The following is a 16,333-nucleotide window of genomic DNA, read 5'->3' as shown; positions in this document are numbered from 1 at the left end:
TTTTGTTATAATTTAGTATCATCTAGTAATTTTCTCAGTATCTTGGTATTGAGTATATCGTATATATTGCATGAAAATTTACCGCATAATTTGACAGCAACTCAAAAAAATCTCGCGACAAGGTTTATAAGATCGTGACAGACAATAAATAATGTATCTATGCATGTGAACCCGAAACTAAAAATCAATTGACTGTATGGGTGTTTCAATCCAACACAATTATTTGAGCATGAAGTAATTTGAAGCAAATGGTCACGTGTTTTTTCGCAGAACGGTCAATTCTGAATTGTACACCAGCATTTATTTGCCAGAAGTGTGCGAAAAAATCAGAAAAATCAATCGCAGAAGTCACAAACATCGAATTGATGGATTATTCGTCTTAGAATCCTGGTTTGTCACTAATGATTTCTTCTTCTTCTGTTTGTTATTGTTTAGATTGTTTTAGACATAATCATTACGCTACCAGCAGTTTCTTCATAAACCAATTGTTATTTTTACTTGATTGTTTTAGAAGCTGCTACTCTTGTTTTGCTCTTACAAATTTCTATTTTTGTAAAAAACTATTTTTGTTAATTATCTACATACTTCCATTCAATTAGAACTTGTTCTTTCATATTAAAACCTAGCTATAGTTATAAAAAATATTATTTTATCATTTTAGGAGAAGCTAGCAGTAAAAACAGATCAAAGAACAGATAGACTGGTTTCATGTAATGTGCGTGCTTTCTACATTTTCATTATAATTAACTTTTCCCAATTATATAACAGTTGATATATTCTCTCACGTTTTTCTCTATATCTCTATTTTTTATACATCTGCTTGATAATTGATATAAAGAACTTAGTGCTATTTGATTCATAGTTTCTAGTTTAAATATTTTTTAACCGTAATCAATTTATGTAGAAATCAGATCAGATTCATAAGAATCATTTCAGCGGTAATAATATTTCTTACAGTCGGTCATACTTCCCTCGTCCTCTTGGATATATGCCGACATGCTTAAGAAATAAACAAAATCTTGACTACGACTGGATCTTAGCACTTTCAGAATGTTAGAAATTATTGTTTTATCAAGCAGGATGAACCTCACAAAATGAAAATTGGATAATGACATTTTTTAACTCGTACAAGATTCGTTTCACCAACAAGGAGACTTGCAAATGGGCTTGCTGTGTTCATAATATGTTCTGAACATGTATTCATACATGAACGATTTATGAACGTCTATTTTGACATTCTCTTTGGTTTATCTAAGTTTTTTTTAATAAAAGTACGTGTAAATCACATGGGTTTATTGTTATTTCGCAGTAAATAAGAGAAAACTCGCAAATAGGATGAATCCGGATTCATCGGATGTCCTGAGTATTTAATTCCGAATGTGCATAAATCTTATGATAAGGTATGTTCAAGACTTTATCTTATGCTATATATATGACCTTCAAATACCAAATTCTATCCTCTAAATGTAAATTACATGCATATTTGGAAATTTCGTCAATTTTTTGCATATTTGAATTAATTATGGTGACATGACTGAATTTCTTAGTTTTTCAGAAAATGTGGTTGTCCTTATGTGATTTATCCCGTTCTAGTTTGCTCCCCTCTCCGAATTAACCGGGTAGAATATACCAGGTAGTCAAATAGAAATTTTCAACTATTTTCTCAATAAATGTGTTTGTGTATAACCAACGAACTTTGGTTGCGATCAGGTCGCTGTGTGCACATGGCAACGATTCTTCCTACTTTAGGAAAGATCAAACCATGAAGGAAAATGTACTGTTTGCAAATATCGTCCCCAGGTATATACGGAAAACGTGGATGAAAATAAAGTATGGTATTCATCCAGTTAACGCAGAGACTTACACGTGGACAGTTCCACACATTATTTGGTCTTCTTAGAACCACGAAGGTTTTAATCATACTTATTTTCATCAGCATTATTGAGTTGGCATCCCATGATTTCTTATTGTTTACGCAGATCAAAAATCAATTTCGAAGTTAGAGTTTTCCTGCAACTGAAGAAGGGTTCAAATCACATGTTTAGGAGTACCTCAATCGGAAAATATTTGCCAAATGTCACATTATTTTTTACGAAAAAAATCAGTGATTCAATTCTAAATAAAACTAAGGTTCAAAATTTTATGAAATTGTCAGAAAATACCCGTTGGAATTTTTCTAAATGATATATATTTATCATATGAAATAGGCGCTTTCGTCCTGAACCGACCCTGCGTATCTCTCACCCCATCTCCTAAAATACGAAACTGGACATTACGAATCTAATTACAATCCTTGCTCATGCGTGCACCCCGCGCTCTAGATTCAACTCCCAACAACTCATGGGGGATACCCCGCCGCCAACCGGTAGGGGTAAGTTCGAGTTTGAGTAGACCAAAATTCAACTCACTTGTTTCGCCAGCAGTCGCCTACTTGACTTCACGAGGAAAAGACAGGAAGCGCTGGCGCGCGCCTACCGATCGCATGCTTCACTATAACTCGCGCTTGTTTGGGTTTTTTTTTTGTGGCGGCAGAATTGTCGTTTCAGCACGTGCTCGTAGTAGTGTGTACCGTGTGTTTATTACCGTTTTTTTTTCGTATTGTTGTTCTATTGAAAATAAAAGAGCCAGAGTGATCGTTTTATTTTTAAATAACTGTTTTACCAGATATGACTGGAAAGTTTGTTGACTGTTTGTGAGTTGAGATATCAAGACGGCCTCTTTTTACGAAGAATTTTCTTCTAGGTTTAATAATTCTGGTATGTTACATCTGATAATTGTTTTATGATTGCCAGAAACGTTGAAGTTAATTCCTTTATAACAAACTTGGAGCAAAATAATTTATGAAACTTTGGTTATAGAGACAAATACGTTTGTTGTTATATTTATGGTAAATACAATTTTTCTATTTTCAACATTTTGTGTGTGTGTGTTTTGGTAATATTTAGTTCAAAAAATAATTAAACTAAATAAGGTTTCGTCTCTTTCTTAAATCAAAAATCACTTTTATTTTCAAAAAAACATAATTTATAATAAAATTAAGTAACTAAATGATAATCCTATAGATTATAAATCAATCAAAATTTATTTATTTTCACTTGAAGGACTATGAAAAGTAGCATAGAGTTTCTACCAGAAAATATACCGGTACGAGTTTCAAAGAAGCGCCTATAATACCAAAAAACGAAAAAAGTAAAGAATTTTACTAATTAGTAACCCCCTGTAAGAAATCAAAGTATCCCTTAACAACACGTGTTTCTGAAAGCAGCTAGATTGAAAAGCCAGCTGATTATTTCAAAAAAATTGTCTCACTATTTGCATTAAATGAATTATTTCGTTTTATATCATTATTTTAATTGTTTTTGAATATTAGTTGAGTCTACGTATTTTGTATTTAATTTATTATTTTGTTTTATCAATAACTATTTAATACTTGGCCTTTTGACAACCATTTGAGGTAAACGACATAGTGGTAAAAACTTTGTACGGAAGTCAGTCGGAGTTGTGTGTGAAGACGGGTTATGTTAAATATATTTGAATGTCTAAAAGTTAACCAAAAACTGATAAAAGTTAACGATACAAATAAAGACGTTGTCGACGAATAGTGTATGACTTTTATAAGTCAATTTAGTGCCAGAGTTGGACATAATTCAAAACAAACTGTGCCAAAAATTCCTCGACAAAATATTTACTAGACTCATACAGAAATATAGTGAAATTGGACGCCAGATGTCCAATAAAACAACGGGACGTCAATGAGGACGACATAATCATTTATTATTTTCCCTTCTATAAGTAAAAATATATATGATTTATCAGACTTTGCAATTTTTATACAATGAAACTGTATTAAAAAAAATCACATCTTATTGAAAAAAAAGACGTTCGAGCTCATTTGAATAATTAAATTTTCACTTAAAATATTTATATGTAAAGAATACTTTTTTATTTACTTTGTGATACCTCACAATAAAATGTATTTCAACGTTTCGTTTTCGTTTTAAGACATTTTCAAAATCTACAATAATATAAATACGTAGAAGAAACAACAGACATAATTCAAAATAAACAATTCTCAGAGTAAATATAAAGTAATCACAAACTTGTTCCAGCTATTAAACAGTATAAATACCTTGAACTTAATTACCTTGGCATGAAAAACTATATTGTAAGTCCAAATCTGTCGTAGAGATTATATATTTTGAATTTCTTTAAATTTTGATTAAAAAGTCTTGTTAATTCTCCGTAATCGAACAAAACATTACCAATACTTGCTGTATTAAGTAAAATAAAAATAGGAAGGTATATAAATCTTCAATATGATTGAGTTTAGATTGGTCTTATTTTATTTACCACCACCATAGAGGTCCAAGTAAGAGAATAAACAAATCAGTATATTAAATTAATAAACAAAACAAATTTCTAACAACAGAATATAAGACACATATTCTTATGTTCTGTCCCATTATATTCCAAATTTAAGGCAGAAATTTTTATTTTCAGTGGACTAATCAGTATCAGAATAGATTATATAGAGCAAAATGAAGTGATTAAATACCTGCGTTTATTAATTTCAAAAAGCATTAGTGGATATATTAAAGGAATCTGTAGTATAATTTAATGAAAAGGTGGTGTCGTGAGTTTAAATGTGATTGATAGTTGTCTCTAGAAGCATCACACCGCACATTATCACATACGAATATCTTAACAAAATGCATGATTTCGTGTTAAAAGATTGAATTAGATTCATAACTCCTTAGGGGATCTATTAGAAGAATCTGCAATATGATATAATAAGAAGGTGGAGTCGTGAGTTTAAATATGATTGATAGTTGTGTCTAGAAGAATCACACCGCATATTATCACACACGAATATCTTAAAAAAATGCATGATTTCGTGTTGAAAGATTGAATTAGATTCATAACTCCTTAGGGGATCTATTAGAAGAATCTGCAATATGATATAATAAGAAGGTAGTGTCGTGAGTTTAAATGTGATTGATAGTTGTCTTTAGACGAATCACACTGCACATTATCACACACTAATATCTTAACAAAATGCATGATTCCATATTACAAAATTGATTTGTAAATATCAGAGAAGTAATTGGAGATAGTGGAATATACAGAAATACCAATAAGCAAATTGAAAACCCAAAATATGCAATTTCTAACGTCAAAATGTGCACAAATATGTTGAAAATATTTAAAAAAATTGTCGTACATCAATTTATTGATTCACTTTGAAATAGACATTGTAAATTTGTTGCATGGGTATTAATGCTATAATACGTGAAGTTGGTCAATTTTACATTTTTGTCGGCGGAAGTTATATTGAAATTCCTTGTATTGATTGCGAAGAGATAGGACAAACATCCCAATATTTCGAAAGTAGATTAGAAATACATCGATACAATAAGAACTATGAAATACTAGCAATCACATTTATTTATAAAAATATAAATAATCTATTCATCGAATTCTTTGTTATTTGTTGTTTTTTTTTTATACTATTCTATAGTAAGTATATTGAGGTGTTATTTTGTGTCAATTAAATTATGTATAGAATACTTTGTATATATATTGAGAAACAGGAATTTCAATTGAATTAAATTTCAAATGTCATCAGAATGAAAATCATCTACACCACTTATTAATAACGGAAATTATCACACATATTTTTTCAAAGTAATCCAAAATATTTCTTACAAATTAATACTTACAGTGTGTTTGAATTATTAAAGTAAATCAAATCAATATTGTAGAAACTTATCAATCAAATTTTAACAATTTTTTTTCTCGTAAACGTATGAATATGAGTTTCGGCAACCATGTGAAATTAATTTAGACCCATACAGGATGTCCCAAAAGTAATTAAACAAATTAAACATTTTGTTAATCATCCAAATGAGATAGATCGATCTATTTACTACCAACAAGACCACCGCATTTTGCGCGTACGAAAAATTGAATAGCCAGCTACATCCCCCGATTTGACTCCTCCCGATAACTTCTTATGGAGTTATTTAAAATCTAAGGTTTATTTTAATAGACGAGACAATATTGCTGATTTAAAAGTTAGGGTAACGGAATGAATTAACAAAACTCATACAAATGTACAGGATTTCCAAAATTGTCTCGGTTATTGTCAGGAAGTGAATGAACATTTGAAACTTAATTCAATTGAAATTGCTATTTCTCAATATACAAATTATTCTATGCATAATTTGAATGACACAAAATAACTCCTCAATGTACTTTGCAAAGCCTTATTAATTAGATTATAGAATAGTACGAAAAAAAAAACAAATTACGAAGAATTCCATTAATAGAATATTTATATTTTTATAAATAAATGTGATTGTTGGTATTTCATAGTTCTTATTTTATCGATGCATTTCTAATCTACTTTCGAAATATTGTGATGTTCGTCCTATGTCATCGCAATCAATACAAGGAATTTAATATAACAGACAGAAATGTAAAATTGACTAAGTTCACGTGTTATAGCGCGTTTAAAATTTGTAGTGGCATTTCTTTTTTAAACAATTTTCAATAGGTTTTTCCACAACTTTTTATTTGACAGCATCACTTTGAGGACAGTCTATGGAACTCTATAAGCACTCTAATCCTGTACTTTCAGTTTTGACGCAGAAGTTTTCCTGAAAAATGATTTTTCCCGCCTCTTTTGTCCGTTGTGAAAGTAGTTTCGGAACGTTTCTTAACGCGCTTATTTAGTGGCTTACCAGTTCGACTAGCAGATGACTTAATATTTTATTTGGAGAAAACTTGAGTGAAAAAAATCTTACTGTCCATAGTTTAGAAAGACCAAAAAAGAATCCCGTCAATTATTTAAGGGAGTTTTACCGAGGTATGGTCGTCATCTAATTGTTTAACTTATTGGAAGTGCACCAGGATTTGTTTTTGTTGGTGTTCTGGTGTTTCAATGCCTGAAGAAAATATGAAAGCGACTTATTGATATTTTCCAAGAGACAAACGAGTTTATTAAAGAATCATAGGCGTGCGAAAATTAAAACAATTCATATTGCTGAACAAAGGACTCAAAACCGTTTCCAACAAGGTTCCACACGACCCCCTTTCCTATTTAAAATTTTCTAGGAGGTGCTGGAGGCGGATAATAGTTTCATTCAAAAATAATCGACCTGTTTCAGTTTTTTTCCACATAGTACATAATTAAAATTGAATTTATTCCATACATATGGACATATATGTGGCTTGTAAAGTGAGGATCTACTTTTTGCATTAGGTTTCACAAAATTTCATTTTTCGGCCATTAAAATCTAATAATTCTTCTACTAGGATTATATGATAAAGATGAAACTTCTTAATAATATTACAGATAGACCCTAAACAAACCTCATGTTGTAGCAGAACTGGATGTACAAGGATTTTCCACGAAACTTTGCATAAACTCTAACGATTTCTCATCATTATTTACGCTCTTTGCTCCGCCAGGCCCATTTTCAAATTAAACCACTTGAAAAAGTTTCACAATCTTCTAAACTGTAGTTTTAGATGATTTGGTTGCCATGTAAATACGTATCATTAAATAATTGACTTTGACTTTGATATTAGATAAACGTACGATCTGTTGATACAGTTTCTATTAATAAAAAGCTACTTATATTGCTATACCACATATAAAATCTTTAAACAACATTGTATCAGAATTTCTAATAAACAGCACCTCAAAATCCATTCTATTTTCAGTAATATCAAAGATAGAACACGAGCTAATAAATTTAATATATGAATAGTGAATTTCAACAAAAAATACATTGGTCAATTTGAAGGTCACTCACAGGTCGGTGGTGCAAGGCTGCTATAGCGATGACATTTGTTTTATTAACATAAGTTGTGACATTTCGTGTAATTTGTTAATTTACATCTTCGAATTCTGTTAGAATCGCCTACTACGTCTAGTAGAGTGTTTTAGTTAAAGTCGAAGTTGCAGTTCTCCTAACATATTAGAGAGTTGGCTGTAAAATAATGTTCTCAAGAAGCTGTGGACACTAACAACTGTACTGGGACCTTCACTCCAGTTCACCTAGTTCCTGCCCCTTTCATTATTGTTTTGATGGTCGTGGAAGATGAGGCTTCCATTTGATTATCACGCTATATGCGAATTACGCTCTGTGATTGGTTTTTTGTGTCCAGGAACTTTCTACCCGTGGAGATTAATTCCCAACACTGTATGAAGTGTATAAAGAAAATTAACAAGTACGCTAATGGTGCTGAGAATCTAAAGACAAACGTTCAAACGTCCATAACAAACGACGTTGTGGTTTTACTAGAAACAATGCTGGAAGATCATTGGTGACGGTTCGGGATGATTCATGATGTCAACAAGTCCCGAATTCACAAAATTTTGAGATACCGCTTAGGATATGCCAAGGTGGGTCTCTAAAATGCTTATGGATGAGACGTGGGTCCAGCACCTAACACCGGAAACAAAATAGCAATCGCTTGAGTTGTATTCTTGCCATCGGCACAACAATTAATACGGATCACTACTGTCGCACGTTGAGCAATCTTCGACGCGTTCAAAACAGAACATCAGATCTCATCAACAAATTTGGATGGAATACGGAAAATTTAATAGACACTTGGGTAAGAAGCTTTTTACAATTGATGAAGAACTGAAAGAAGAAGTTTGAAGCCATATTTGGCGCCGCATAAGGGCATAGAGAAGATGGTAAACCACATGCAAAAATGCATAGATCCAAACAAGCCTCGTACAAAATCAAAAGGAAAGAAAAATACTGCATTCAAAACGAAACACCATTTCTTTTTTTTTAATGTGTTTGTTGCTCTGAGCAATCTGAATTTTCACCATAACATCCATCTAAAAAATAATATGGAACAGCTAGGGATTGTAACAGAGAGATTCAATCAAAGGAAACACCCAAAAAAAAATTTGTAGATATGGGATCAGTTAGAGAAACGATTCAAATAGTATATAGATGAAAAAACATTTTAGGCAAAGGTATTTACGAAACAATAAAAACACCAGAAAATCGGTACAAATTTTGTTTTTTGCGTTTTGCGCTAAACCCATGCAAGACTCGTCTTTGTGGGCAGTATTGTAGAGAATTGAAAAATCTTCAAAATAAGCTTTTATAAATTGAATTTCGATAGTTTGTTGCATAGATAATTCAACCGAAAGGAACAAATCTTCAATTTTTTAAATTTCTTATAATTTGTTTAATTTTAAATATAAAGGTTTCTTATTCTCTGAAAATCTAGATCTCGATGTAGTTAATCAATGCTCTAAAGATGGGTCCTGTGGCCCCAAAAGTTTTTGCAAGATGGCAATTAAACCATAGAAGGCCCTTTTTTCAAAGGGCCATTCTTGCTCACCGGATGGTCCTAGCATAATTTGGAAAGTTGCGTTGGAAAGAAAAAGAGTTGAACTCTCAGTTTTTTGAATTTTTTTTGACCTCAAAATACTGTTCAAAAAAGGGGTAAAAAAATTTATAAACAATTTATTGTTTGTCATATTCGGAATGCTGGCAGTTTATGTAAGTGAAGAGAGATGTCTAATGGAAAGCAGAAAATAAAACATCGTTAGGTGAAGTGAATACTTTGACGAATTGCTGGATGAAGAAATAGAGGAAAACGGAGAAGGTGAGTCGGAAAAAGAACAGTGAGCACCTGAAACTCAGATAAATTATATGATAAACAATATGAAGAGGTTCTGCAGAACCAAATATTCAACATGTTAGATAAATCTATGAACTAGGAGAGATGCCAAGCCAATGGGAGACAGCAATTATTTGCCCCAAACATAAGAAGGGAGATAAGGTTGACTGCGGTAATTACTGAATGATGTGTGTATAAAGTGCTAGCTACAATCATACGAAACAAGTTAATGTTAGTTAAAGAACTGAATTCGAGCTTTTATTCATCAACTTTTGACAAGCATATGATTAAACATTAAAAAAATATCGGTACAAAGCCCTATTCCGAAGAAATTAATACCATTGGTGAAAGTAACATAAAACCGAAAACATAGAAGCCAAGTATATGGAAATTGGTAACGACTTTTTAAGTGACTAGCAGTTGAAAATCACAACAGAGTTTAACAATGAGTTCGATAGAGTTTGAATACCTGGGGTTGACAGTAACAAGAAAAGGTGATGAAATTAAAGATTTCAACGTGAGATTGCTAAAAGGTAATAAAATAGTTGAAGTTTTAGGAAACCTACTAGGGTCGAAGAGATCTGAAGGGTAAGTGTTGGTGAAGGATCTCGTATCCCAGAAAGAAAAATGGGTTCTCTTCTCCGGGACTCATATCCCGGAGAAGAGAACGAATGCAGATATTAACATATTATATGGTCAGGCAGAGAACGGCTAGATAGAAGATAAAAATACTGCGTAGGTTGGGGCATATAGCTAGAATTGAAGAAAATACGTAAGTGAAAAGAGACTTAACAATCAAACGAGTAGAGAAGGCACAAAAAGAAGAGAGTCCACATAGACAATAGCAGGATATATCTAAGAAAGTCTTAGTTCAGTGGAAAGACCTCAAACTATTGGCCTGTAAGGCTTGATGTCCTCTTTTCGTGTTGAAAATTCGCTTTACAGTCAAAACACTGCTTTGAATGATGTAAAATTTATATTTTGGAACAATTTTTTATCACCAACATCCAGATAAAAAAATTTGCTAACTGGAACGAATTCAGAAAATCAATATATTTCTATTCACGACGTAATTTTTTGAAAATAATTTCGTTGCAGACCAGAGTTAAGTTCTCAGGAAGGGGGCTAGACTTTTTATGGAAACTGTATGATTAATAGCGCTGGCATTACCAATGAATATATTTTCTGGTCGATGTTTACCTAACATCGATTAACGAATAAATTTCCTTCTGTTTAACTCGTAAAAAATATAAAAAAGGTTTAGTCACTGCCCAACAAAAGCGGAATGCTAATTACATCAGCAAATGTATTTTTAATTATTCAAAAAGCTCATTACGATAGATTGTTATCAAAAGAGAAATAATGAAAGTTTTATTCACTGCCCTAGTTGAAGCGAATTAAAGATTATAATAATTATCAAAATTCCGTTTCGGTCATTAGATTAATTGAATTCGAATTTAGGTTTTAATTCGATTATTTTTCTTAGAAAAAAAAAGTTCCATGACTCTTGGTGAACTAATGACCGTGAATCGCTCATCAAATGAAATATGAATCAAGAAATGGATATAGATTATTGTGATTATTACAAATATTGAAATATTGATAAAGTTTTGTGATATATAAGTTCCTTATACGATTTTTTTTGTCTAAATAACACAATTTTGGAAGCTCGGAATCTAGTCTAGTGGAATAGTGATGCTTTTCGACCAGAATTATCTGGATTTTCTTAAAATTCAAGCTTTAGATCCAATTTCATATGAGCACTTACTGCATTGGCAGCTACTTTTTCTATCTGACTTAGAGCAGTTGAGGGTAAGTCAGTCAGTGTTTAACTAAGTTGCAAAGAGAAAGATTGTTTGGGTAGTTTAACATTTTACGATGTTGGACAGTGGACGCAGTATTCATAGTTCGTCAGTTGGTGGAAAAGTCGATAGACTCCAATAAACCCATGTTTGTCTGTTTTGTTGACTTCACCAAAGCATTTGATAGAATACGTTAGAACTATATACCAACGAGTCATCAAAGAACTTTATACCGGAACCAGAACAAGAATTAAAACTAAGGTAGGACTGACTCTCTAAAGAAGTAGATGCAAATTTGCAGTCGATAGCAAATATGCAGTCTTTTCTCTTCATGTCTAATCCTTTCTTCCATTTCAGCACCCTGTCTTGTGACAAGTGGGCAGCGCTGGTCCCATGAAACCAGCATGAAATTAATTAAAATAACATAAAAAACAATCCTATTGAAGTTCTAGATATAGCTAATGTTTCATTTCAGTTAAATAAACAGATTTTCACAATCAGCCTCAGGACAAAAATTTTTGTTTGTATGGCGGCAGTCAACGTGTTAAGTAGGGATTAAAAAAATCAACCGACTGGTATTATATGGAACTCACAACTTTTTACGGTATAAGAACTGATTTGCGAGACTTGGTTTTCTTTTTGATGTCATTATATTCTTACTTAAAATGATTTCATAGAACACGAACAAGCCTGACATTATTTTATGATTCTTCAGTTAATTCACCAGGTAAAAGTAATGTGGAGCCTATTGGCGTTTTACGGCAGCATACATATAGATGTAATAGTAAATCACTCTCAACGTGTTTTATTAATATGCATTGGTGGGTGGGGCTATTCTAATGCAATTAACTCTTAGAACACGAACACTTATACCTCTATAGCCTTAATGTAGGTGACTGACCCGCATAAATACTTACATGTTTGTTAAAATTTATTCTCATTAAATTACTCACTCTTGTTCATGGAAGACTTTGAAGGAGAGGTGAACAGCTTCCTATCAAAGCATCAACTGTATTAAATTTATTGTGGAAAGCGTCCGTTATGATGCAACGTATTCATAACTTTCTATTATTTCGATTTCGGTTATAAAGGAAAGTTGTATCACTTAAAATTGTATTTATGAATAACAGTAGATCCTGTATATGTTTTTGGGTATTGATTTATCTGTCAAAGTATACACAGGGTGAGAAACTAAGAACGTTCGTCGGCCATATCTCAAGAAAGGATTATATTGAAGCTTCAGGGAAATAAATGGTCTCACAATATATGGAAAAACGCCATCTACCATAAAAGCTGCTAATTAAATATATCAGAATTTTGTATTGATGGATAAAAGGTCTATCAAACAACATAAAAATCGACTAAGCGCATCCGGCTTTCTTCATAATAAGGTTCCCAATCTCTCCTACCTCTTATTTGAAGAAATAGACTGAAACTTTTGAAATGAAGAATTTGTCCATTATCGTGTTATAAAGTACCACGTAATTGGGTGCATTTTAAAGGAATTTGCGTTTTTAATTTAATATTTCCAAATATACCCTCCAGTAACGAATTTAACATTCTAAAATATGTCTTGGGGCACCTTTTGTTATAATTTTTTTCTCCTGTAGCTGCCATATAATCCGTTCTTGAGATATGGCTGACAGCCGTTCTTTTTTTCCACCCGGTATATTCATTCATAAAAACTGCATTGCAGTATGAAATTTGTGTAAAATTTGTATCTAGCATCATAGACGCTAATTTATTACACTACTTTTAAGCTACTAATGTTTTTTAGAAGAAACAACGACATTTTAAACACGGAAATATATTAGAGTTAGTACACTTTGCCACAATCCCACTACGAAAACATTCATAATCCAGCTAAAATATTGATAGGACTTATATACAAGGACCACTCTGTATATTCTTGGATGTAACGAAACTAGTTAGAGATGGCAACACTACATTTTTAAATACCACCATCCTTAAGTAGTAAACTCTGCAGTTGAGTAGATGCTATCACAGAATAAAGTGTTTTTGTATGATTTCGGTTAAAGTAAATAATAAAGTCTTGAATGGTTATAACGCACATTCGGTGATTGAAATCCTTTACAAGCAACTATGTTTTGCTCGTTAGAAAAATTGGGGGGGAGAGAAATGATCGAAGATCATCTAAGATGTACCTATCAAGAGATTGAAACAACTCTTTGTGTTGGATCCATTTACATAAAGTTAATTCAATCATTTTGCCACGTGCACTTAACGATTTCCAAAAATAGAGCGAGTAATAATCGCACAGGAAACGTTAAAACTATTGAACATATTATTTCCAAAAGAGTGTTTGAATTGCCGATGATTGACCAACACCAACAATGGCAAGATCATAATCAGTCTAGAAAGTTGAGGGCGCAGTGCTGGATTACTTAAAACCCATTCGACTGACTTGGCCACGTGTTTCATGAACCAATTTATCAATTTTTTGAAGGCATTTCAAAAAATGATTAACCTCGAGCTTCAAGTTGTAGAAGTTCTTCATATAAATATTCGTAGTTTCTGTGTATCTCAAAATTACACCTTCGTATTCACCTTGTTCATAAGAACACAATTATTTATAAACAGTTCATTTTAGCCGCTAATATCTTTTCTGTTACCATATGAAAATTTGTGAAAATAACTTACTGAAGCCTTTGTACATTTTCAGGTTTAAGGAATGTTGGAGTTGAGTCATTTCGTGGGCCCCTCTTTCCATAACAGCTTCCATTCTCTCCTATCTTGTGTCCTTTGTTCAATTTCCTGCCATCTCATTCCTCGATTTTCCCCAGTTATATCAATTTCTTCTGTCTAGCTCCTACTCGTTTCTCTTTTCTTTTATTTCTAAGTTCATGCTTCATATATCCTCCTCATTAATCGTTCTTCTCTCATTCTCATAACATGGCCAAACCATCTCAATTGTCCTTCTTCTGTTCTGAATTGGTTTTAAATTCAAATTTTCTCTTATATTTTATCAATCCTATGTATTTTCCTCGGAAATTTCATTTCTCTACTTTGTATTTTACTTTTCTGGTTCTGTGTTAGTGTCCATGTCTCAGATCCAAATATTAATATGGGTATTTTTGTTTGTATTTGTTTTGGTAATTCCTTTTTGTTTTGACTAGAAATCGTGTCTTAATTGCATTGAAAAATCTTCCACCAGCGCCGATTCTCTCGTTTATTTCTTTTCCATCCTACCAACTAGTATTAGCGTCGTTACAAGGTATATTCTGATTTTATTTGATGTGTCTTCTTCAAGCTTATCATCATCTTAGTAACATGTATTCGTTTATTCTTATATTCATTATCTGTAGACTTTCATTGTATATTTCCTATATTTTAATGTCTTCCGTTTTTCAATATCCTACTATATATTGTTTAATTTGACTTTTTGTCCCTTTTATTCCTTCATCTGGTAGTATAAGTAAATAATTGTCTTCACTCCTTTTGTTTTTACGAACCTATTTGATACTTCTTGCCTAATTCTGACATAGTTTTTTGTCTGTTTATATGAAGCCTTTACTCTTTACTTTAGTTTTTCTTGGATTTCGTATATGTTATTGACTCTGTCAAAGACTTTTCTAAGATCTATTAAACATAGATGTATGTATCTGTCTTCCTTTATTGGTTTCACTGTTTGTATCTGTTTGTTGTTAGTCCTGTATGGTCTCCCTTGATCGTCTCTTTTCTATTATTCTCGTATATATCTTACTGACTGTACTTAATAATGTGATTCTTCTATAATTTTTACAGATTCTTGTGTTTCCTTTGTTGTATATATATATTTTGTTTCAGAATGATTTTTATAGTGTCGTTTGTTATTTTTCTTTCTACCGCTCGATAACATAATAATATAATGACTATTATATCGAATATTCTTTTTGAATACCTATTTTATTTGAGATTTATATTGTATTAGAATCTCGAAGGATAACATTAGTTAAAACAATATCCCAGTTTTCACTTAACGCCTCTTCTTGTTTGCCAACCGCACTTTTAAGAGCGCTCCTCTTTTCATTCAAGCCGATCGGTTCCGCGATCTGCCCTTTTAACGCTCGCCACTCCTTTTATCCGAATGCAAAACTTTTCTGAAACTTTTGAAATAAAAGTCGTGTTTTGCAAAAGTTAAAGGTACAAGGCGCGCGAGCGTGTACTCATAACATATATAGTGCGTGTATAAAGTAACTAAATAGAAAGTTGAGAAAATAATCCAAAAATAAGACCGTTTCGATTTTAATTCAATACGGTTCTAATAATTATCTTCAATTGAAGATGTTTTTTTTTTCAATTCCTTCGTCAGACATTATTACATTGTTTTGGCAACCCCAAAAAGTTAGCACTGCACTTTGGAATTACAAGCATTTTGAAAGTTATTCCAGGTTGTTCTAGATTTGTTATACTTTGTTGCAAAACGGCAGAGGACTGAGGATGGAAGTTTTAGAAAAAAAAAAATCTAATTGTTGAGCTGCAGGACTGTATTATCAAGCTATCACGCTTTTGGCATTTGTTCCATATTATTTCAAGATGTAGCGTCCAAAAAAATAAGTTTTCATGAATTTCACAAACAAAAAATAATTTTTGAGCTAGTACCACACTTGGTCCCGAAGAAAAATTCGAAATTCATATAAATCTGGCTATATTATTCAACTAATATCTCTCTAACCCTTCCATTTCATATTGGTTATTATGAGTTGTTATAGCTTATTCCTAGATGTTGGAGATTGTCCTAGGTTTGTTCCACTCAGTTCCAGAAAGGTATAGGGCTAAGAAAATTATTCGATTTATGAGATTTAGGAATTAATTTATCACAAATCCGGAGAAAATTAAATTTTCCCTGTGTTTGTTAGACATAATTAACC

The 16,333-nt window shown here is 32.1% G+C and overlaps 1 protein-coding gene across 2 annotated transcripts in view; it reads left to right on the top strand.

The window, feature by feature from the left end:
- The first annotated feature begins 2,421 nt into the window (after nt 1-2,421).
- Nucleotides 2,422-16,333, top strand: part of LOC130894207 (POU domain, class 6, transcription factor 2) — a 154,394-nt gene continuing 140,482 nt past the window's right edge. Inside the window, exon 1 of one of the 2 annotated variants that reach the window (XM_057800847.1) lies at nt 2,422-2,756. The gene's annotated coding sequence lies outside the window, so the exon portion shown is untranslated. The remainder of the gene's footprint in view (nt 2,757-16,333) is intronic. The other variant, XM_057800849.1, reaches the window with a different exon arrangement.

Source organism: Diorhabda carinulata, chromosome 5 (genome assembly GCF_026250575.1).
Source record: "Diorhabda carinulata isolate Delta chromosome 5, icDioCari1.1, whole genome shotgun sequence".
Taxonomy (NCBI): Eukaryota; Metazoa; Arthropoda; class Insecta; order Coleoptera; family Chrysomelidae; genus Diorhabda; species Diorhabda carinulata.
The sequence above is the reverse complement of the archived record's forward strand: the minus strand, read 5'-3'. Positions and strand labels throughout refer to the sequence as shown.